Source organism: Maniola hyperantus, chromosome 20 (assembly GCF_902806685.2).
Source record: "Maniola hyperantus chromosome 20, iAphHyp1.2, whole genome shotgun sequence".
Taxonomy (NCBI): domain Eukaryota; kingdom Metazoa; phylum Arthropoda; class Insecta; order Lepidoptera; family Nymphalidae; genus Maniola; species Maniola hyperantus.
This window is the reverse complement of record NC_048555.1, coordinates 8,740,958-8,767,315: the sequence shown is the minus strand read 5'-3', so window position 1 is coordinate 8,767,315 and position 26,358 is coordinate 8,740,958. Positions and strand designations below refer to the sequence as shown.

Below are 26,358 nucleotides of genomic sequence, written 5' to 3'. Positions count from 1 at the left end.
ATAGCAAGTATGACCTCCTTCAGCTCATAATTCAGGGGAAAATAGCCAGCAGAAGACCACCTGGCCGAAGAACATCGTGGCTCAAGAATTTACGCCAGTGATACGGGAAGAGTACCTACCCGTTCTTTCCGCGCAGCATCGTCCAAGGTGCAGATAGCCCTAATGCCAACCTCCGAAAAGAGACGGGCGGACAGCACTATAAGAAAGAAGAAAAAGAACCCACGGGCGGTTGTTACATACCAACTAATATTATAAATGCGAAAGTATGTATGTCAGTCTGCTAGCTTTTCGATAATCCAATATCATCCGATTTTGATGAATTTGGTACAGAGTTAACTTGCATCTTGGAGGCGGACATAGGCTACTTTTTATCCCGGAAAATCAAAGAGATCCCCACGGCATTTTTATATCCACGCGGGAGAAGTCGCGGGCATCATCTAGTATTATTATATATTATGTAGATACGTTTTTCATAAGGTTCACATTAATTATTCCGTCACAATTAAAAAAGAAACACAGTTATAAGTCCTTAGCTTGAGAGCTCGAAACAAATGTGATGGCTAGGTACTAAAAATAGGTCTTTTGAATCCCAATGAATGAATGGAAGGAGGAGGTGCCTCAGTGGCCTATGCAGTGTGCATTCGTGCCGTGATTAAGTCAATAACTATTAACAAGACTAGCTCCTCGGTCCTCGTTCTACATTTGTAATCATCTGACCCATACATGTTCTACGAGTAGTACCTACCTATATCTTCTTCACATTATATCGCCAGTTATCTGTTGAAAGTAGTATAAATGCTAACGATAATTAAGTAAGTAGAGTATACTTCATTCTCGGTGTCATTTTTAGTACTTTATCTATATAATATATATAAGGAAAAGGACTGACTGACTGACTGACTGATCTATCAACGCACAGCTCAAACTACTGGACAGATCGGGCTGAAATTTGGCATGCAGATAGCTATTGACGTAGGCTAAGAGACGATTTTCGAAAATTCAACCCTTGAGGGGATAATATAGCCATAGGGGTTCAAAATTTGAGTAGTCCACGCGGACGAAGTCGCGGGCATAAGCTAGTCATTACTAAATCTGCAGGAAAAGCAAGCAACTAAACTAGCAATACGCACCGCCAACATAAAATACCACACAAACTTTGTAGAAAATAATGTAGGTACATGTACCTTTAGAACGAGATTTCGGCTTTGTAGACAGCTATTACTATCACTCATACCTATGTGACGTTTTGTCGGTCTCAACGACAGAGACAATGCTCTACAAAACCGCTATCTCTTTCTAAAGGTCGATGTACATTATTTTCTACCGCGTACTGTACCTACCATACATATTTGTCTGTTTTGATGATATATAACTAATTAAACTGGTTGTACCTTGTGTAGCATGGACTTCCGCAAAGTAATGCCTGCTTCTATCCAAGAATTCAATCAACCTTGCTTCCTCAGGCACCTATCCTTTTGTAGACTTTTTTGCGCTTTGCGTAGAAGCGCGAGCGTCTAACAAAATATTGCGCTGCATAATATGCAATAGGTACGCCACATATAAAGGAGTATTATAGCTATGCGTTATAATATTATATAACAAATTGTAATTGATCAACATAATGACGAACGATACACATTGGAGCAATTAGTTACGACTGACGACGTCAGAAATCAGAATTATGAATCCCGACGTCATAAATCAGAATTTATAGGTCAACCTGCGCTTTTAACCGCATCTATGCTTACTAATAAATAAAATTGAAGTGTCGCGTAATACTTTCAAAATATTATGTAAAAACAGTATGAAATCTGCAGATAGAATGGAACCTTACCTGTTAGGTAGTTAATTCACACTTTTTTGCAAAAGAATAAGGCAAAAAGAGGTTTTTGAAATAGAATAATAAAAGAGTGCCTACCTACCTAAACCTAGGGATTGATCTAACAGAATTATTAAACTCAAACTCAAGTTCAAAGTATGCTTCCATACGAATAAAGCCCTTCTGAATAATGAAAGGTCGGTTCATTCGTAATGACTCTACGCGTGGTCCAAAATTATGTATCTGTCATCTGTTAGTAAAATATTATTTCTAAACCATATTTAAGTCTGAAATCTAATTTATGCGAAATGTGTTTGTCTTTTACCTTTTCACGGCCCATTCACTTAATCGATTTTTAATTAAATGTAGGTACTAGGTGGTAGGTACTACCTAGCGGAAATATCTAGGAACCTCGCTGAGATGCGCTTTCCCTCGCGCTTCCCCGAAACTCGCCCGTTTTCGTCTATCCAGTACCGGTGCTACCGGTGCCAACGCGAGCGCGTTCCATGACGTCATTAAGCCACGTTCGCAGATATTTCGTCCGGCACAGCATGCCTCTCACTAGGTCTCACGGAGTTAAACACGTTATCATCTAGTTATACGAATGACAATACATATCTACTAAATTCAATCAATTCTCATTCGTGGAAATTTCGTTCGTTAGCATATCTACAGTGTAGATAGATATGCTAAGTACAAAGCAGATTTAAAAACATACTTGTATGGCAGAAAAAAAACTAGAAGTGGTAGGAAGTAAGTGGGTTGGTAGAGGCCATACATTGTCACAAAGTTATAGACAAAGTTCATGTAACGCTTGTAGCCAATGATGACTTATCTTCCTCTTTCCCTCTAAGTGTTAATCTTGTGCTAGGGGTTATAGGTACGACAACGTGCAACGGATGGGATTTGAGTGACCTTCCGGATTTCAGTCGATCCTCTAACCGTTGATTGAGGCTCTGTTTTGAATTAACTCTAAGATTTTTTTCAATTTGCAACAGTCTCTATGGCCGCTCGAATAACTTTATATTACCTTACTGTACGTATTTCTTTATGAAGCTTGTATGAAGTATGATTCTGATCTATTTCGCGAACAAAGTAGAACATGTAGCGCAATGCAGAAATGAAACTGCAATATTACTTACCTATATTTTTATTATGTTTATTTTTCACGCTACGCTCTGTTGATGTTCAGATTGCATGTTAGTCATGGGCGATTCCGATTTTATACTTTATTAATATTATATTCTTCACAATAATATATAGGTGCATAATATATTTTATGTATACTGATCTTCATAATTTATAATAATAAATATGTAGGACAGTATAAGGTATTTTCCCTATTTTATTTATCCATTTTTAACACGTATGTACGCGTATAATTTTGTAAGTAGCTTATTGTAGTAATTGTGTTTTTGTGTTCATCACTAAAATGAAAAATCTTTTTTATTATTATTTTCTTAACATAGATTTATTTTATATTTTTGTAAATGTACTTACATAATAAACTGCTTATAAAAAATACCAAAATAAAATCTAAAACCTCATTGATTCCAATGCAGCAATACTTAGGTGAAACATGCTAGCTGCTTTGCCCTTTTTGAAAGCCAAACTAATTCCTTGTGTGAGCTAGCTGCCAGCTCGTGAAACCGCGGTAACCGCAGATTCTAGACCACTACAAGCGTTGTGGTGTACAAATGGACAAATAAAATATAAATAGACATCAGCTAACCTTTGAACTATTATATTTATATCTCTATTTGCTCTAAATGCTAAATTATTTCCCATTGGTACCAATAAGGCCCATCGGTATAAATTTCACACCTGAACTTCTTAGAACCTGATCTATTTACTTTCCTCTTAATATTTTTTTAAGAAGTTCATGGTTCCAATTCCCAAAGTAGATCCCAAAATATAGCTAATTTTTATTAGATCAAAGTTTGCACAATTTAAGGAATCCAATAAAAATAATTTACAAAGTTAACAGTAACACAAAGAGGTACAAACTCCTGTGTAAGATTCCGCTCTTCTATAACAATATCAATATCAGCCTAAGCGTGCATTATGTATGATCCAATGCTTAGGTTAACAGTAAGACAAAGAAGTTGGAGCCTTCTTTTAGAAGTAGAAGAACTACTACTTTGTCAAAAGACTCCGCTCTTCAATAATTTTTTCCCCCTTATTTATTTAAGGGCTTTTATAGCTATCCAATGCTATGAAGATTGTTAGAGAAAGTGGCTGTGAGGGCCAGACATTCTTTATTTTATAAAAGCTAAAAGATTAAAGTTTGAGGGTGTCTGGCAGGGGGTTGCCACGATACTAAGTGTCTGGCAATGCATGACGTGATTAAAATAAATAATTGCACTTTATGCTTTGACGAAAGATTTTATAAACCTATGATAACCACTTATCTGCCAAAGCCACGATGATCCAAACTTCTTAGTCGCTGATCGTTTCTACCTGTGTTGGGGAAAATGCGAACAGAAACTTTCAGCTTTTACAAAATAACGAAGGTCTGGCTCTCACGGACTTTAGTCCATATTTATATCATGGATAGAAATTATTATTGGTCCCGACAGTCCCGATTAATATTATGTGGAGCTGAAACTTAAATTGACTCAGAACACAATAGACTTGCCACGTACTTAGGTATGTGTAAAATAGAGATAGATCACGCTTACGCAGCATCTTTATCTTACTCGCCAATTACTCTCAGAGAAGTAATTTATCTGCGAAAACAGAAAGGAATTGCGAGAATATAATTTATTTCGTATCAGTTAATTACTAATTTCAACCATATACTTACTAGGTTTTGGCTGTATTCCAGTAGGTTTTATGTCCTGAAAAATATTGACAAAGTGTACGTTTTAGGCCTCCGTATCGCCAGAGAAAAAAGTGAACTCTTTAGGATTACTTCGTAGTTTGTCTATGCGTCTGTCGTGTCTGTCAAAACCGGTCAAGAGTATCAAAACCTTTAGGGCACTTCTGTTGAGCTAGAATCATGTTTCACAGGTAGCACTGTCTTAGGAAAAAATCCGAAGACCATTAACTTGTGGTTACTTCACAAAAGCTTTACAAAAATAAATTAAAGTGTTATTTCTTGTACGATGGTATAGAACTCTACGAGTGTAAATCTGACTCGTACTTGATCGGTTTTCATGTTAGTTAAACATTGTTTCGAAAAATGTACACTGCTGAAACTTCAGCAGTTTTATTATAAACCTACTGTCTCCGGTTTGGCCTGATATAAAAGTAAAAAAAGCTTGTATCTGCATCTACCTGACCTTACCCCGACTTAGCGCGTATTTTATTTCTAATTACTGTCAACGTTGGGAACTGTTCCAAACACTTGTTACGATACACATGCGTTTGTATACTTACGTATCCAAATTCAAATAAATAAAAATGAAATAGTTCATTACATAATTGGTTAAATTTTAAAATAAAAATCTACGATTTGGTTCGCATAATTTTGGAGTAACTGTCTGTTTGGCAAAGGTATTTCCCTTCCTCCTTAACAATAAAATAATCTTTGGTTACATAGTACCTACCAAATTAAAATCACTTTCAATACAATTCTTAGGATAATAATTATTATTATACGAAAGTGTGATTGTTTGTCGGATTATCCCATAATCACGCCTCTACGGAAAATAAGTCGACGTGTTTTTATGCATGGATACAGTTAAAAACCGCAGTTCAGGTAATTAAAAGTTCCCATGGGATTCCCTAAATCCATAAAGGTGCAATCAATGAGCGGACTGTGCGTTAAGTAGGTATATCGCAATTTGCAATTGTAGTAGAAAGACGATAGTAGGTACTGATTACTGGATGGTCCCATGATCGTGTAGAACGCTGCATCGGCGAATATCATGGGAATTGTAAGATTACTAGTTAGTAGTTACTTATCCGGAGGACTCAGGTAGGGTTACGTGCAAACGTATCGACTTTCTAGATAATTTTATTTTCTAAGTAATCTTAGTAAACCTACTTTAATGTTGATCTTTGTAAATAAACCTACTCGTAATATATAACTACGAATAATATTATAACTTATAAGTATCGTAGGCGACAGGTCGAGATGGCAATCGGGGAGGGAACGCCCCGCACACTCGCACGGCCCCCACGTGGCGATGCAGGCGAGCGTGGGTGACGTGGGTGGGTCCCCCCCCCCCCTCCTCATACCCCGATTGCCATTAGGTACTATAGGTATATCATGCACTTTACGCGTCCTAGATATTATGCAATTTTACCAATTAATGCAATTGAAACTTATTGCAACTACTTGTACAACTTCAATTTATGGCACATAATATTATATTAGATTACCAGTTACAATTATGATATTTCGTTGTCCTTCCTATCGAGCATAGTTCCAACTTGTTTATCTACTTATTAAGTAAAGCTTAATATTTAAACTCCGTCGCAGTAGGCATTTTCTCTACGGAAGGTTTCTTCTAAGAAAAAGAAAAGTTCGTTCGAAATAAAAAAACGGTATTGTAAGGAAATTCAAATTGAATTGATTACATTTTCAGGACAATAATAGCATCACGTTAAACGTGATAAATAGACGTGCTTACCTTTATTGAACTCTCGGTTACAGAAAAATTCGATTTCTACAGGTTATTACGAGAAAAATGTTTGCATAACAATAAATTGAATTCTGCCATTCCTTATATCATAGTGATAGAATAGAATTATATTATGGTTATAAAAGTACCTCGACATTAGGCACTGAACACACAAAAGCAGGGACAGGGACGTTTCGGTGCGTGAGTGCACTGGCCCGGCAAGTGGCAACTGATTGTTTCATGCTTGAACGCTACGAATGCTTCAGAAATGGCGAGGACTGAATCTTAGCGCGGACGTTACGCGGCCACATGTCTCTTTGATATACCAAGAATGAAGAGATACACAGAGACGTCGCGAATGCCATATAGGTGAAGCATGCGTAAGCTTTGCAGAAGTCCATAATATACCTACAAGGAACTGTAAGTTTAATTTTCTATAATCCGACAAATCTGTATGGTGCAACGTGCAGTAGGATACATGCGATATGCTAAACATGCGGGAAAAGTAAGCCATCAAGCAAGCAATACGAATCGCCACCACCGTGCATAGACCTCAATTGTGAGGTCACAATTGTAAAAACTTTGCAATTTTGGGAGGGCGGTTGCATATCGCATGCAGCACGTTGCACTATACAGATTTATCAGTTTTAACGGATTAGCAAGCTTATTGGTTTATTGTATGTCACGAATAACGAATGCCTCCTCATCAAAAGTATCAAAAAAATAATACACTACTCACTCGTGAGGAACTCTCGGTTTGATCCTGAATCGACGATATTATGTCAAATATTAGGCTAGGTATGGGTGACATGAAATCAAAGATATATAGGCTATTCATAGGCTACCTAGCGTCAAATGTAAGAACATTTGACGCCTGCCAGTGACGTCAATGCCTCGATATTTTGTTACAAGGTATCTAACTGTCGTGAACTGTGCCATGATGTTATTGTGACCTTTAGGAGACCGTGAAAATGTCATGTTTAAGAAGATTTAGCACTCTCATTAACAAAAGTAAAATATTTTATTTATGAATTGCTGCTGCAGTCCGCGTCACAAATAAAGTCTCTAGTGTACTTCGCACGTTGAAAGTATTCCGTGCTGAGAGTTTGTTGCATATTCTACTCTTCCCTCTAATTACTTTTTTTAACGAATGTTGTTTTATGTCTACCAACTTGATTAAAAATATTACATAGGTATGGCACATTCTCCTCGTAGCTTGCTTTATTTAGGACCTCCTACGCGAGCTTCCGTATTTACAAACACGGTCACGGAAAACATCATGAGGAAACTTGCATGCCTGATGGTCTCCACAATGTTCCCAAAGGTGTGTGAAGTCTGCCAATCCGCACTTGGTAGGCGTGTTGAACTATGACCGAACCCTTCTCATACTGAGTCTGAGATCTATAGAGCGCACCTTGACTTTGCTCATACTTAAGATTGAATTAAAACGAGACAGATTTATGTGAGAGATATAGTTCTGTTTCGTTTTAACTCTGTCTTGAGTCTAAGCAAAATCAGAGTGCGCTCTAAAGATCTCACCCTGAGAGGAGACACGTGCTCTGTAGTGAACCGGCGATGGATTGATCATGATGATATGATTACAAAATCTGAGAGTCGAGATACCTATAACATTTCGCAGCCTTACCTACATGCCGTGTATCTATTGCGTGTATGTAAAGGTATATTATATGACAATGCCTTTAGGTGTTACAAAACAACAGCTCGTCGCCAGAGCCGTAATTTTTAAGCCGTAAAATTAATTAGGTGTATTAGGTGTAAATAGAAGTACATATAATATTATATTACATACGTGTATAAAGGACTCGGTTCACATATTTTTAGAGCGCTACCTCTTTCTACGACCGAGCACGAATACCTATAGCATGGTGTAGTTAGGTTGGTACACCATGTAATATGATCGTAATATGCTTATGGTATAAATGTGGCTGGTTCACCTTAATAGGTATTATATTATGTCGAAAACGTCAAGTTCATTGACATCGCAGCCATCTATTTCCATCAGAAAAACGCATGTATGTATCATAGGTAGTTTTCTTCTACCCAATTACCTAGCTCGTAAATAATGATATACCTATTTACGAACTAACTTCACAGACGTATTGTCCGTATCACGATCTCCAATAAAGGGCAGAACCGGCAAAGTTTTAATTAAATACATCCAGTTTATTGCCAATGTGTTTATTAGAGCGAAACCCTTATGTGGAAGCCTTTGGTATTGCGATTCAGAACATCTATTGGTATTTCTATTTATATTTTCTTCTCATTTTTTTTATTGTGGCGGTTACCACAATAGAAACTAGATGGCGCTGTTCAATCGATGACGTAGTCCCGAACAAATGTACCGCCGACAGTACTCGCAATAACAGAGTTTTCTGCAATCTGGACTATATATAGAAGTTTCAAGACATAACCGTCGGCCCAGCTGGCGCTACCGAGCACAACCAACCGCTCGGTGGGAGATCTCCCCTTTGGTACGGTCGAGCCTGCACACCGCTCCCGTACATTGGTGACCCCGACGTGATCAAGAACGGTCGCACACCTCAACAACCGACGAAATCAAGAATGGTCGCACACTACAACAGCCGACGTCATCGAAGATCAACCGCACGCCGCCGCACTCCGCACTGCGCACTCAACGTGATCAAGGGTGATCGCATACACCGCAACACCTTTGGATCACACACCGCAAGCCGACGTCTCCTCCAACTCCAAGTCTACAAGCAGCAACAGCAAGCACATCGAGGCCTGTAAGACGGATGTAGCCACAGCTTCGGGGCACAATGGCTCTGCACTCCATCACCAGCTACAAGCGTCCTGGTCCACCGCTTCTCTGGATGGTTAGCAGCCATTGCCCTTTCCTTCACACGCCTTCACGCTACAACGCCACCTCTCTTCACTGCTTCACACTACGCGTTCGTCTCGGAGGGGAGTGATGTGGCGGTTACCACAATAGAAACTAGATGGCGCTGTTCAATCGATGACGTAGTCCCGAACAAATGTACCGCCGACAGTACTCGCAATAACAGAGTTTTCTGCAATCTGGACTATATATAGAAGTTTCAAGACATAACCGTCGGCCCAGCTGGCGCTACCGAGCACAACCAACCGCTCGGTGGGAGATCTCCCCTTTGGTACGGTCGAGCCTGCACACCGCTCCCGTACATTATTAAAGACTTAAGTATAAGTATAGGTACTTAAGTATTTGTGTTTAACTGTGTTTTATCAGATTAGCTATTTTAAGCTGTCTGATGTTGTCTCCTCTACAGATTTGCGAACGCCGCGCTACGTTTTAGTTTTTAGTTAAAAAATACCTTTTTCTTTGGCAGTTCACCGTTAAATAAGGAAACCAAATTGCTGGAAGCTCTTGTGCTGTAATAGTTCAGTACAATTAGTCTTTTATAGGTCCAAGAATCCCTAATTTTCTCTCCTAAAATGGAAAAGGAGTTTTTTCTCTAAAGCTCACGTACTCTCCAAAGCTTACATAATCAGAATTATTTATTTGCACCTAACAAACTAAAGAGTCGAGGTCGCATAAAAGATGCTGCAAGTAAAATCTAGTTACCCACACAGTTAGGTACTACTACTTAAATATGGATAAAGCAATCTCGCTTTGAAATCGCTGCTTTATAATAAGTAAGGGTCATCTTGTAATTAACTTAAAAGGATTATAAAAGTGAGAAGTGGCTCGAAAACCTTCTTAATATAACAGAAATTGGCAAAAGTAGGTATATATAGTACGCGACTATAACTATTTTACTTGTTCCAATTTTCATCCGAGTTTCTGATACTAGCCCCTGAAGGTAAGATTACTTTGGCGTCCATGTTTCTTAATACTTCCTTAATTCCTTCAAGTATGTAAGATTAAAAAGGCATTCCAATCTAGACAAAGACAAGCGTAGCCTAATCTAGACCTCATCGATGCTTTCCATCATTATTTCCAGATGCTTTCCTTTGAATTGATTTCTTAAGACTGTATGAAGCATTGCGGCGTGCTCTGAAGAAAAATTACCCCTATTCCAAATTTAGCACGCGTTAGATAAGTTCACTTCTTGAGCTAACACTTGAAAAGCTATCAGCGATTCGATCTTTGCTCTGTATTATCATAAGGTCAGATCGCGCTGTCAAACGCAAACCAGATAAAAATAGCATGAATAAAAGTTTATTTCATTTTTTGCATTTAGCAATATGTATCCGACATGTATCTAAGACGAGCGAACACTAATCTCAATTTAATAAAATTGAGATTCGTGTTTATTAAAAAATCCCGTTTGTATTATTTTGTCGGACACTACTATAGTTTCAACTATTGTGACGTACCTAATATTTGCAGTTAAAAGCGTTCTGAAATATTGCTCAAACGTTGAAAAGTATCGGGCTATTAAACCCAAGAGTCGAGATTTAAAACTCGAGTTTTGATCCGAATTTCACGCAGGAAAAGCTTAATTCAAAAGCTACAAAAATAGAATGAGCCCACGATTCCGTAATTTCTCATCGACCCAGTCGATAGAAGTTTTTGACAATGTGGATTATAGGGATTATCGAGACGGTTCAATTCGGAATATTGATGTTGCACTAATACTGACACTAGTCTGCTATCATCCTTTTACATTTACTCTGGTCTGTTCCGTAACTTAGATGCATCAGTTACATACATTAGTTTTAGAACTGTCCAAATGGGAATGCCAGGTTAGTAAATTTGGCCTTTAGGTGCCCACACATGAAACTATATGGAATCAACAGCATATAATACAGCAATTAATATTTTCCATAGCATCGATTTTCCAATTGTACAAACGCATCGTACAGTAAGGTTTTGTCACTTCAAAAATGCTTGCAAATACATGCAAGCATTTATCAAGTACACATGTATTAAAAATTTAAAAAATTTAAACAAATAATTACCTACATCATTTTTCCATAATAAGAATATGCTGGGGTCTTTTCGGACAATAGTATTCCCCAAGCGGAGAGACGTGAAAAAAATATCCCATCATCTTTTAAAAATCGAATTGGTTGACTGAGTATGTATATCTTTATCTTCCGGTGGAAACCGGGCATTAGCTTTCGGAAACAGTGCATTGGCATAGATAAGAGTATGAGTAAGTACATAAACTACAGCAAAATATTCTTTGTTCTCTCTTTCTGGCTTTTTGAGTCAAAGGTCAGTAAAAACTTAACCACTGGGCTAGTAAAATAAGTCAATCCTGGCGAAAATATTTGACTAATGTCAAATAACTTTTGTATAGCGTTTCTTGACTACTGCCTGCTTCGCTCTTGAGGGCATTTCGATCAATCCAGCCTTATTCCTTGCCTATATCATAAAGAAAATCTATGCTAGATTTCAGCTTTCTAGGTCAGTCAGTGAGTGCGTTAAGACTTTTCATTTTATCTTATTTATATAGGTACCATAGGTGCCTATTAAGTCGCCATTTTACACAATCATATAAAATCGGTCTCCTTGACCTACCTAACAAGCTGTAAAACTTACCGAATTAATTCAATCCGTAAATTGTTTTCGTTATTTTCCATCAAAGCAAGCGTAGGCAAGCACGGAATACTCCGTTTATGAACCATTGTTAGCCAGCATGACGTCTAGAAACATAAAACCCGTACCACCCCGTGCTAGTGCTGGCATGTAGGCCTGTGCACCGATTTGAGAATATAAATGAAGCAAATCGCTCAGATCAAACTGCAACGTAGCTAATCGTTTATGAGAATACACCATATTGTGGTGTGTTTAACTCATGGTGTATCGCATTAAGAACATTTTTAAAACATTCCTGAACTTACCTACATTTTTATGCTTAAGTATTTCTTCGATCACGTAGAGTCACGTCTTACTACTCGCATAAATAAATGCGGGGTGAATTTTAATACATAGTATTTGACTTAAAGAGATTCCTTGTATTTTACACTGTCTTCTTCGCGTCGCTCCGTCAAATTTTGAGGATTGTGACACTGGTTCGATATAATTTTAATAATACTATTTAATATACCTACATATACATACGTGAACCTTGAAAATATTAAACTCCTGTTTTTGGTTAGTCTTGTAAATAGCCCTGGTGCACCAGGGCTATACACGCAAATAAATAAAAAGAGGTAAAACCATTTTTTTTAAACTCAAACCGCATCTTTTCACTGTCAAGACGCTGTATTTGAAGGAGGCTCAATATCGAGACGACAGGTCCAGGCACCAGTTCAGTTAAGATCGAAATGTAAGATACTTTTAGAAATATTGAATCAAGATGTGAATACAAGAGGAAAAAATTTAGACGACGACGTCGGCATTGCTTGAAGAGGGCTCGAGACGAGGCCACTTCAACCCAGCACCTGATGTCCAGGGCATTGTCCCGGGGCTTGATCCATTGTTCCAACATCAAGGTTATACCGCTTATACGAAACAACACTTTTGAAGATTAATATGGTTTTGCATGTATCGATTGATTGGTCTTAAAGCGTTTTATCCCTAATACAAAGACCTTTATGTAGGTACCATGTAGTTGTAGGTACCACTAAAAATTCTTGTTTCTCGTCATAATATTGTCTTAGAGGAAATTCATAACTAATAATCTATTAGTTAATCATGCTCATGAAATTCATTTTTTTATATCCTGTGAAAGCGTCGGAAAATCTTACTTCTAAAAGAATCAGTTTCCGTGGAGATTTAATAGTTGACGTCGACGCTACATCCAAAATACTATCGTTGTCGGCCTCGGGTTGATTCAAAGTCAAATTATTTATTCAGAATAGGTAACATTTTCTGATACTCAAAATTACCTACTTTTACTGATACTAAAAATTGTTAATTTATAAGTTTAGTGCGGATAATTAATTACGTACTTAAAACTAAAGCTACGAAGGTTCCGAATATTAGGGAGGATTCAAAAATCAAATTCTCATTTAAAAAAATACAGGAAAGATTAGACTGGGCATTTGAATTTCAACATTAAAGTTGAACTTGAAGTTTCAGATTGATGGTGGTTGGTAAATAGGTATACCTACGTGATTATTTTTATTCATATTTCGGCTTAATATTACTAGTTCAATCTAGAGCGGTTTTAGTATAATGATTTCCCTGTAGAGCGGTAAATATTTGGCGTGGAGTATAATCATATGAAACATTACCGACATCGGAATAGACCACATTTCCCAAATGTGTTATGTGAAACAAATTAATGTCAATATTACCTAATGATTATAATATCAATTTGTGTGGCCCTGTTTCCACTTCTACTATACACAAGCAAAACAGTAGCTAGTAGCTTTTGACCGCAACAACCGCAGGTTGTTAAAAACCCCGTATTTCCGAAATAAAAAGCATCCTATTTCCCTGACGCCACGTTGAAATTACGTGATAGACAACTTTAAATTGTGTACGTACTAAAAATCCTATTTAAGTACTTGGAGTCATCATCATCATGATCAACCCATCGGCGGCTCACTGCAGAGCACGGGTCTCCTCTCAGAGTGAGAAGGGTTTGGCCATAGTCTACCACGCTGGCCATGAGCGGATTGGTAGACTTCACAAACCAATGAGAATATTATAGAGAACTCTCAGGCATACAGGTTTCCTCACGATGTTTTCCTTCACCGTTAAAGCAAGTGATATTTAATTACTTAAAACGCACATAACTCCGAAAATTTAGAGGTGCGTGCCCGGGATCGACCCCCGACCTCCGATTAGGAGGCGGACGTCCTAACCACTTCGCTATCACAGCTTATCTTATCTTATCTAATTTGGAGTATACCTACATATCAAAGAGAATCTGTATGCAAAATGTTTAGTTTCGTGAACCATTGTCGGTCCATTATTGAACGCATGTCTCCTCTTAGAATGAGAAGGGTTCATCATGCTTGCCAACTGCCACCTTTGAGAATACTATGGAGATGATAACTCTCAAGCGTGTTGGTTTTCTCGCAACGTTTTCCTTTACCGTTAAATAAAGCAAGTTATATTTAATTGCAATGACAGTTATTACGAGGTTCAAAATAAATAGGTTATTATAATATTATGACTTTTGAAATATTTTCAATCAATATGCCCCTCAACATTCAGGGGGCGCTTGAAATTAATTGGAGATGTTTCGAACACAAGCCAACCTCAAGAAGCTGCACTTGACGAGAATGTGAATTGATTCGGCCTCAATAGCTTGATACATGAACTAACAATTTTAATTTAATCGTATGTCGTGTTTTGTTTTGTCACAGGTAAATGTCTATAATAGCTGACAGATCTTTAAGTTACTTTTTAATTAGCTATTGACTTGATAGTATTGTCAAAGATCTTTTTAGGGTTCCGTACCCAAAGGGTAAAAACAGAGTCCTATTAATGTCACTGCTGTCTTTCTGTCCGCATGTCACGGGTAGCTCATAGACGAAATGTGTTAAAAACCTGAAATTTTGGTAAATGCTGTAGAACGTTGACCCAAAACTGAATATTGAATAAGAAATTCAACTCTTTGGCATCGCTCTAACATGTCGCTTGGTTCCAGATATTTAATTTTATTGTTTTGATACATGAATTAATGAATGAAATTTACTTTTTATGCTACTAAGCTTACCTATTTATTAATTTCCTTATGTTCCGTGATAGAATAGAATAGAATAGAATGTTTTTTATTCATGTAAACTTTTTACAAGTGTTTATGAATAGTCAGGTAGTTTTAATTTACCACTGGTTCGGAACGCCGTTCCCACCGAGAAGAACCATCAAGAAACTCGGCGGTTGCTCTTTTTAATTTTTCAAGTTACAATGTTATTATACCGTACTATACAAGCCATTGCAGCCCCGTGCATTGCTGGAGCGAGTCAAATCCAAGCTTTTTTATCGTTTACATAGTCTGCGACTGTATAATATGCTTTTTTTAGGAGCATACTTTTAACACATTTTTTAAACTTGTGTAAAGGCAAGTCTAAAATTATTGCCTGTGGCATTTTATTATAAAATATTACACTCATTCCCACAAATGACTTTCCCACCTTCCAGAGGCGGAGCGCAGGAGTAGCTAGCTTATTTTTGTTTCTAGTTTGCCTATCATGGAGATCACTGTTTTTTTTGTAACTGTGAATGTTTTGTCGTACAAAAATTATATTATTGTAAATATATTGGGAAGCTACTGTAAGAATACCTATTTCCGTAAATATCTCTCGTAGGGAATCGCGCGGTTTTAAATTATAAATTGCACGTATTGCCCTTTTTATAGCAACACACATTATGGAATAGGTACGATACAATAATCTGGTCAATAGCCAGCGGATAGAACTTATACTTACGCAGTCTACGCTAATTTACCTTTGAGCTTACTGAGGCTGCAAAGAGCTTTTCTGTTATAAAATAAAATCAACATAGAAATACGGCTACATCGCCTTATGTCTATGGTAATTATATGCTATTTGTATCACGAGTGCTATACTATTATTTTCTTGTAGCCGTGCACTCATCCATACAAAAGAGTAATGATTTTTATAAGCCAAGGTTAAGTGTCATCGTTTGTGCAAATATCTTTTTGTCATGAAGTAGGTACAAGTGTTCATTTAAAAATGTAAGAGGCTAAACATTGACAGGTTCAGAAAAATCTGCAAATTACCAATTTTATACCCCAATGCATAGCGTGTTTCTTTCAAAGCTCCATTGTGGCCTATAGTACGCGACAGTTCGAGTTACGTCCCGCACACCCGCACAGCCCCGCGCTAACCCGGTGCCGGTGAGCGTGGGTAACGTGTGGGTGTGCGGGGCGTCCCTCCATCTCATACCCCGATTGCCATCATGACCTGTCGCGGCAATAGGTACATCACTTTACTTATTACTCCATTATGTCAAAGGCCTGGAGTAGAGCGACAGCGGTAACTCAATTTCAAGCACAATAAGTACATACCTATCTATGGACGTCCACACAAAACCTCTAAGCATAGCCTCCAAAACTGAAGCACCAATTTGACTGTACAAACAACACTACAAAGAGAAACGTAAAATGTTTTTTTCAGGTGTTTCCAGTTGTAGACCTTGGGTTAAGTTTTCATAGTTTCTATTTTTTAACAACGCTTCAGTTTTAAGATGTACAAAATGCAATCTACAGTTTATTTTGCGGGTCGAAAGTCGTTTGTATTTTTTTTATTATCTGTGATAGACACATTTCGACGACAAGTAATTGATTGATGGTCCAACTGTAGAGTTAGCATCTTTGATGTAGGTATGTGGAATCTAGTAATTTATTCTGTCGTTAGTACGGAAGTTATGATTGTCACATTACGACAGTCGCAATTTTGCTTGGATACATAATACATGGCATACTGTATTTCATACATTTTAAATGTCTTTGATTTTTTATTTTAAATAGCAAATGGCGGATCTTTATCGTCATCGATCGCAGACTTTTGTCTAAAGTCCAAACACAATCATACATTTAACAGTGTAAGTATCTTAGTGGATTACCTGTATAGTCTGTGTAGGTAAGTGGAGGAGTGTTTTGTGAAAAATCTGAAGACTAGGATCTCGATCAATCGAGGTACAAATCCTAATTAAAATGTTTCTTTCAATCACGTCTTCTTTCAATCGGCTTTCAATCAGCTGGTAATGAATATATGCCACGAATGATTCTTCATTAGGTGCTAGCTGCAGGTTGTATGCACTAGTAATGATGTTGACGACAACCACACGTTTTTAATGGCCATCCCCGTTTTAAAACTGAAGCCCGTAACCTACTTTTATTGTTTGAATAGCTTATTGTAGCAGAATTATGACGTGATGCGGTAGTAGAGAAAATTTTAGTAGGCAATTTGTCAACAATTGTAGCTTTGCCGACGGGGGATTCGTCAACGGCCCTTGGAAAGGTCAAAACCAATCTCCTTGACATTCGCCACGAAGAGGGGTGGATATTCAATATAACGATGTTTCAATTGGAAAGCTTGAACGTTATGATGATTTGTGCCCTCAAAGCAATGATTGAATTTCAAATAGGTTTAACATTTTCTTGATAGAAAAGCTTTTGAAAAAGTCCAAAACACTTTTAACAAAATGAAGTTAATAGACACCAGAATCGTCAACCTAATTCCGACATTAGAGTAGGTATCAGACAAGAGCTGAAAATATGATTGAGCAACAAAAGTATTAACTCACAGCCATCAATCATGAAAGTCTTAAGTCTAATACACAGCTCGCGAAGCTAAAGACCATTATGAAAAATTTGAAATCGTAAAAGAAATCGTTTCCAGAAGTATCGTTGTTTCTGTAATGAGATCCTACTTTGCGCCAGATGGGCTCTCTCCAGAGACTGCTGTACTAACCCATATTACACGTACATCTGCAAACAAGTTAATGACTCTACAAATAGTTGTATACCTGCCTGTTAAAAGCGAAGATACGTTATTCGAATGTGATATAATTTGTTTGTGTACAAATGGCTGCAAAATCTGGGTAATGCTGCTAATTCGTTTGTCTTTACTGAACTAGTACAAATTGACAAAGCTGAAAAAGTGGTGTGCTTTCCGCAGGGAATATTGTGAATAAGCGTAGCACTACTTTTAGAGCTGTCTAGTTTAGTTTAGAGCTTGTCTTAAACCTAATAAGCACCAGTATCTTCAACTTTCAACCACGCACTTCTTTAAATTACAATGTATAAGAATTGTTTATATTTATATGAGAGTTATAAAACTTAGCGTATTAGGAGTGGTCATCATCGTTGTTTGCCTTAAGGCGTTGACCACAGAAATCCTTTAGGCGAAGGCTACACGTTTGACATTCTCCAATAGTCTATGGTTTGAGTAGACTCTATAACACTCTCTGGTAACGCTTAGACGATGGCGATGGAGTAATCGATTGTGTTCGATTTATAAATGAATAATTGTGTAAACAGTTGAATAAAAGTCTAATTAAGTATATCAAAGTGGTTTTCTTTTTAAAACTACATCAATGTTCGGAATTGATCGTTTTGTAAATTGTGTCGCTGCAAACTGTAAAGTTGTGTCGTACTATACCTACCAACTTATTCTAAACTTAAAACCAGGTAGGTAATTAGGTATAGTTAAATCGGAAATACTTATAATAAATTAATAACGTATGATGACTAACTAACTACATAATAGTCCAGTCAACTTCGTGGTCGGATAAAAATAACATCGCCTGTAATAATAGCTGCGTATTTCAGTCCGTGCTTCCTTATTCAGCCCTTGGCCTTGTAAGGACAACGATTTATTATAAAAGGACATTTAAAGAGCATTTAGGGCCGATTCGTGACAAAGATTAGCTATTTGCAGGCATTGCGCTATGTGCAGTTGCAAGATTTGTCAGATAGGTAGTTATATTACGTGACAGATCTAGATGGCAATCGGGCTATGAGGCGTCACCCGCGCTCGCCCGCACCGGGCAAGCGCGGGGGTTGTGCAGGTGTGCGGGGCGTTTCCACCCCGATTGCCATGACCTGTCGCGTACCTACTGTAGGTATACTTAATAAAAATCATTTATGACTTATCACTGGTTTGCAATACAATGATTTATGCAATGATTCAACAGGCAACAATATTCTGGAAAAAATTAATGTTTCCTAATTTTATCTGTTTATTGACATCTACATGAATTATAATAATATACCTAACGTAGCGGGTAGGTTTAAAGATCTTTGAACCATCTAGTAATGTAATCTAAGTGTAATGTCTCAGGCATAATGTATCTTTTTACTGGTGAAGGAATTTTCAAAATCGGTTTAATAGTTCCAGTGATTAGGGGATGCTTTTCATACTGAAGTCCTACTTGATATCTTTTCTGAGTTGGAAAACACCTTTGCTGTAAAGGCTCTATGGATCGAAATCCCTAGGTGCTGAAAATATAACAATGATATCGCGTTTCGGTTTGTGTCGAAAATAGTCTCAAGTAGTCTGGGAACACTTTAGATGCCTATGTTTCAGTATCTTGACCTAAAGCCATCTGGTGTTTCTCAGAATAGGTAGAACGATTTCAATTAGTACAATGTCGACTACACATTTTGTTTCTATTGGTAACGAGAATCCATAGAAGAGCTAAATATTTCAAACTAGCGACCCACACCGGCTTCGCACCATCTCTAATTTTTTTGAAAATAAAATACAGTTTATGACTTCAGGAATAATGTAGCTGAAGACTTTTCAAAATCGGTTACCCTTTTTGATCCCCTTAGCTGTCTTGACAGACAGACAGGCATTCAACGAAGTGACCCTATAAGGGTTCCGTTTTACCTTTTGAAGTACGAAACCCTAAAAATGAAAAAGATACAAATATCAAATTGAAATATTTTTATTAATGGCAGGCACTTGTCTCTTTTATACTCAAACTTGTTGAAATCAAATGTATCGAAAATTGAAGTGCTGTTGTAAACTTGTGGATGAAACTGCTACCACAATAATATTGTGCTTCCGTTCTGGTTAAGAATAGCGTGAGAGCGCTCGACAATACTCAGACGCTCGTGGTCGTATCTTGACCTTTAACCATCTCATGGCACCGATTCCGTTGTCTTTCTCTAAACTAAATTTAGAGTATCTGCATCCTTTTCTTTTTAACAATGCGAAAAAGGGACAGAACATGAACTTTACATTTAAAGACTCTAAGTTTTAATGCACGCTACAAATTAAAACAGTAGGCTCGCGACTGTGCGCTAAAATCACGGGTTTCTCTTGATAGGTGCAAAATTGTTTCTTCAGATTAGAATGTAAGTCATCATCATTATGATCAACTCATCGCTGGCTCACTACAGAGCACTTATCTCCTCTCAGAGTGAGAAGGGTTTGGCCATAGTCTACCACGCTGGCCATGTGCAGATTGGTAGACTTCACACATCTTTGAGAACATTATGGGCAAGTCTCAGGCATGCAGGTTTTCTCACGATGTTTTTCTTCATCGTTATAGAAAGTGATATTTAATTAATTAAATCGCACACAACTCCGAAACGTTAGTAGTGCGTGCCCGGGATCGAACCTACGATTGGAAGGCGGTCGTCCTAACCACTATTGATGTGTGTGATGGCTGTGGCAGCTTTAGAATGTAAATACTTATTAATGTTTATTTTGCGTTTTAAGCAATCAAATATCACTTGCTTTGCTTTAACGGTGAAGGTAAACTTCGTGAGGGAACCTGCATGCCCAAGAATTCTTCATAATGTTCTCAAAGGTGTGTGTGTGTGGACTGTGGAGTCTACCAATCTTCACTTGGCCAGCGTGGGTGGATTATAGCGAAACCTTTCTCATTCGGAGAAGAGACATTCTCAGTAGTGAGCCGGCGCGGGGTTGATGATGATACGCGTCATACAAAAACTGCACAGTATATACCGTATTGTGCTTAGATTTGTTTGTTATAGACGCGGCTCGTCAAGTTTTCCGCAAATACCGTGCCGCTTATTGATGGACAGTTCATTTCTGGCTTTCTAATTTAAAATTCTATTTGAGTTTGAGTAACATTCAAAGCTCTATTATGTACCTATAAATACTTACCAGTACTCGAGCCTAATAGAAACTTTAGGTATATTGCTACATATAAATATATAATTGATCGATATTCTTCTTATTCTTATGCCTCTCCACTATTGGAGGTTGGCCGTCATCTCGTTATATAATTTCCTATCCCAGTCCATTCTCGGATGTTTCTAAGCCACTTTCTTCTTTTACCGAAGCTTCTCTTTCCCTCAATTTTGCCCATCATGATGATCTGAAGGAGACGGTACCAGTTAGCTCTGAGAACATGCCCTAGATAACTGACCTTTCTGCGTTTGATGGTCAAAATTAGGTCCCTATTTTTACCGATGCGTCGTAGGACTTTGTCATTTCTTATTTTTTGGACCCAACATTATTTGCAGCATTCTTTGGTAGCACAACATTTCAAAGGCTTCTAATTTTTTTTGAATATTGTCTTTGACTGTCCAAGTGTCACAACCATACAGATCTATCGGCCAGATGTAACAATGGAGCATTCTAATACGCAGGTGTTTATTGCATAGTACCTACCTTTTACATTTTCATGAATGATGCACGGACAAATTCAACCCGTGTCTTTATTTCAGTATATGGATCCCATTTACCCATGTACCAAGGTGTTTGTACTTTGAAACTTTTGCGATTGTTTTACTTGCGCTAGTTATTATTGGGTTTTGTTGTAGATTTCTTGATACTTACTAATATAAACTAATGTCTTCAGCAGATTCAGACCTTACTTTCTGCTGCACTCATGAACGCTATCTATAATTTTTTGTAGATCTCGCGAACGAGAGGCCATAAGAACTGTCGTCAGCGTATCTGATGTTATTTATAATTGCATCATTCATGAAAATTGAGGAGGAGGTTGAATTAAATTTTTCTCTCCGTAAGAACCATCCTCGTACTTCAAGGAATATCATAAAAAAAGAATTAGCGAAATCGGTTCAGCTGTTCTCGAGATTTGCGATGAGCAACACATTTAGTGATTCATTTTTATGTTATAGAAAGAAGAAGATTTGACACCCCATTCTTTGTCCTCCAACGATCGATATTATTCCTCATTATAATTTGTTTGTGGCAGGGGAAGAGGCAAGTTGTTCCAGCATTTTATAGCAACATATTTAAAGCTACCACAAAATGCTACTGTTGCATGCTGAGTTCTTTAGGTCTAGAATCGGTTAGAACGAGTGTTGGTCTTGATAACCCATTCGAGCTTATTGAAGAGATAGTGAACGTTACGTAAAATGAACTGCAACTGCAAAGCTTTAAATAACCCGTAGCATAGGTACTCGTAGTATGTAGTATTGTGGACTTCTACGGGGCCTAAATTACCGCTCTCTGCAACAATAAACCTCATGAAACAGTCCAAAGACAAAGCGAACAATATCATCAGCTTGCTTTAATCAGCCGAACATCACTTGTGATTCATAAGCATGCTTAAACTTTATATACATACAGGTTGTATTCTCAACAATCTTTTGCCCGCGTATTCCTATAAGACCTTTATTAAAAACCCCGAGGGAACCCTTGCTTTTCTCGGGATTATTTTGCAAAATATTGTTAAGATCGATTCAGCGCTAGAGACGTGAAAAGATACAGACAGACACTTGTGCATGGATTATATTACTAGTAAAAGAAGTAATGATAATATTATTAAAGATTTAATTTCGGTATTTTATTTTGTAATATTTAACCTATTATTTACAGCAAAGTAATAAGCTTAAATACCTAAAACGGAAATATTAAATTATTTAAATAAAAAGCAATTTATCTTATGTTGTAGCCTCATGGTCTACCTTCAAATTTTACTACAATATATTTTAACTAGCTTATGCCCGCGACTTCGTCCTCGTCCGCGTGGACAACACACATTTCAAATTGCTATTTTTATCCTTTCTTAGCAGATGTCATCGTCATAATAGCTATCTGCATACGAAATTTCAGCCCGATCCATCCAGTAGTTTGAGCTGTGATAGATCAGTCAGCCTGTTTTTGTCTTTTTATATTTAGATATTTATACTTAATTATCATGAAAAAGAGCAATATAATTTAATAAGCCTCTGTAATATTAACGTCATAACAAGACGAGGTCAAGCAGAGTCACTAATGATCATCGAAGCGATACTATCACTTGATATCGATATCCGGGTCGCATTAGACCCGGATAACAACACCGGAAACATGTGCACTGACCCGGTTACGTGGCACATCAATCGATTGCGGTTGTTAAGCAACGTTGACCCAAGTCGGTAACTGGATGGGTGACTGACTTTGGAGGTCCGAATTTTCCTTTTCGTTTCCTACAGAGGAACGAAACCGGAAACTCTCTGAGGTCTCAGAGAGTTTCCGGTTATTATCACTAGCATCTTATAATATGTAGGTAACATATGTACCAACATCTTAATCGCCTCTGCTACAGAATTTTTGGGAAACGTTTCCTTAATTGACAGATTAAAATCAAATTACTTATCCGATCTAATGATTCTAATATATATATATTTTTTTTAATTTATCAAATCTATATCTAATATATTATTAAATTACAAAAAACAAAAATACCAAACTTATTCTAGAACATAAAAATTACAAATCGAAAATATCATCTAAACCACCGCAACGAGGCAGGGTGCCCAGAACGCTGGCAGCGTTACCTCGTTGAATGGCCAGACTAATATGCTGACCGAGGTAACTGCCAGTCCTCCGGTCCCCCGTGGATTCCGCGAGACGGGATGAAAGGTCCTTAAAAAAGGATCTAGCAGCCTCGCCCCACGAACCCATGGTCTCCACCCCAAAAGGCACAAATATGAAACTACTTTCTATATTCTCATATTTGCGCCTCTTGGCCCTTTCTGCCTTAGTAGCCGCCGCTCCGGCCGCCACGGAGGTCGCCTGTACGTGTGACAGCGCCAGTGTATCCACACACGTGGCATCCCACACAAGCGACCTACCTTGCTTCCACGGGACAAGAGTCATACCGTCTGGTCTCTTGCCATCGCTACGTGCCAAACCATTTGGTTCCAATACTGCAGGCACATTAGCCGTGACAAGAGACCTACGTATGACTCCGTTCAAGGAAGCATGACGGGAAAAACGACCGGCACTTTTGGCACAAGCAAGACCGTGGTGACCATTTACGTCCACTGTCTCGCCACAATGACAAAGATGTGGCTGTTGAATCCTAGCGCCAAGCCGAAGACCAACCGCGATAGTAAGTGTAAGGTGGTCTAAAAGAGTGCCTATATGTTTTGAAGGGAGAGCTTGAAGCCAATAGCTCGATTCTCTCGTAGACACTGCGAGAGAAATAATAATATTTTAAATTATTTCTAATATTTTAAATTCAAAAAATGTGTCAGGCTGTCTGTGACATTTCCACGGCCCACCGATTTAGCCGATTTTAAAACAGATAGCTTGCATCCCGTAAAGTGTAGACTGACATAAGCTACTTTTTATTCCTTTCCTTTTATTTTTACCCATAAACCCACGCAGACGAATTCGCGAGCATCATCTAGTATATTGGTTCTAATAGTTTCTTAGAATCCATTGCGTTTTCCTCTCGATTCGATCTAGTCATATCCATTTAAGAACGAATTCGGAGGACCAGTGAGAGTTGTTTACCTACTAACTAAATAACCTATAATTAATGACTAATGAGTCAGTCCTATCGCCCAATCTTGCTTGCGGGTTTAAGTAATTGTTACGCAATAAAAAGTAAACACTAATTAAGTAATTTAAAGAGTTCCTGACCCGTACCGCTCACACATCCTCCCACGTATAACTTGACAACGTATTTTCAAGACAAGATCTTTTTAGCAAGCTCAACTTAGAACACATCAATGTTTGCCATAAAACATGATTGTCGCCAAGCGAAACTAAGGTATTAAGGTAGACTACTCGAATGTGGCTGAAAATTATTAACACCGTAGTTCATAGTCATGATAGGGGCTTCTTTAGAGGACGGTTCATATGACATTGTGTCATACACAACCTTTTCTTTCTTCACTTTGGGCTGCTTTCCGCACTTTCCGTCTGTTGTACGTGCATTGCCCCTCCCCGACGAAGTCTTCACTCCCGCCATCCAAGCTCGCTCCAGAAGCCGAGTACACCGTCTATGTTGCCAAGGGCTTCATGGAGTGAGGTTGGGGAACCCAAATGGCGCTCGCGTTGTTTCGCCACGCACGTCATTCTTACACAACCTTATGAATTACAGTGTTATCTAATCACTAACAGGTTCTTATTAGGTATCCATCAGACTCTATCAAAGAGCACTTTTAAAATTAGTCAGTAAAACACCTGTTCTCACTAATGGAAGCAGTACCCAGGAAGCAATAAACCTAAGTACTTCATCAAAATTTTACGATCAATTTTTGCATCAGTAATTTTAGGAGTATGTGATTGGAAACCTTACCATTTAATGGCTCTAATCTAAAAGTTAATATCTCGATAAAAACTCTAAAACACACGCCAATACTTATCATAACCACAGTTACTAATATATTAATATAAGAAGGTAGTAATCCGACATCTATGGTTACGAAATATAGTTACGAAAATTCAGCAGTTTTGCGTAGAACTAGCAGTGCCAACCTTACGCCAACGGTAACGTGCAAATCCAACAATTTTGGTCCTCTCAGTTAAGTTTAGCTAAAGGACTACTTTAAAATTAGTGTCAACCTTTTCACAATGCTTTGTGAAAAAAAAAAATTAATTAGCAAGATACAGAAAGGAAGCAGATAGGTCGGTAACTGGATGGGACCGACTTTGGAGGTCCAAATTTGGCCTTTACTCTATCCCCACCCCTATTTGATCGTTACCCTGTTGATAAATTTTATTAGGTCTACATCAAAATCAGTGATAGGCGATAGCCTAGTCCTAGTGGTTAAGACGTCGACTTCCTAGTCGGGCCCCGGGAGTTTGATCCCGGGCACGCACCCCTAACTTTTCGGAGTTATGTGCGTTTCATTTAATATTTACTGTGAAGGAAAACATCATGCGGAAATGCATGCCTGAGAGTTCTTCATAATGTTCTCAAAGGTGTGTGAAGTCTGCCAATCGCACTTAGAGCCAAACTATTCTCGTTTTGAGAGAAGACCCGTGCTCAGTAGTGCGGCTGGCGGTGGTTTAACGATGATGATGAAACATCGAAATCGTACATTACCTACTCATCAAGTCATGTGATATTATAGGAGTCGAGGTATGCGATATCTGGATGTCCTCCGCGTTATTACTTCAAGAATTATTGATAACTTATTAGAAATGGGTCACGACTCTCAGCAATGGCGATTATGACTGACAGGCAGTAAGAAAACATTCTAGCTTCTACGTTGGTTGCGCAATATGTAAAATAATTATGCATCTCAAGATGTAAAGTGTATGCGTGAAATTAAGGTTAATTAAAATCAATTAGAATTTATGTGTTTTCAACTAATTGCCGTATGAACTTTAGGTACATGATCCTACCTATTTATTTCGAAACTATTATACTTACTTCATTCTAAAATTTCTTCTCAGTAT

At 37.9% G+C, this 26,358-nt stretch overlaps 2 protein-coding genes across 2 annotated transcripts in view; one reads left to right on the top strand and one right to left on the bottom strand.

The window, feature by feature from the left end:
* Positions 1-26,358, bottom strand: part of Secp43 (tRNA Selenocysteine associated protein) — a 414,926-nt gene that overhangs the window by 345,367 nt on the left and 43,201 nt on the right. The gene's annotated exons all lie outside the window — the stretch shown is intronic.
* LOC117991854 (potassium/sodium hyperpolarization-activated cyclic nucleotide-gated channel 2-like) overlaps positions 1-26,358 on the top strand; it is a 264,983-nt gene that overhangs the window by 214,594 nt on the left and 24,031 nt on the right.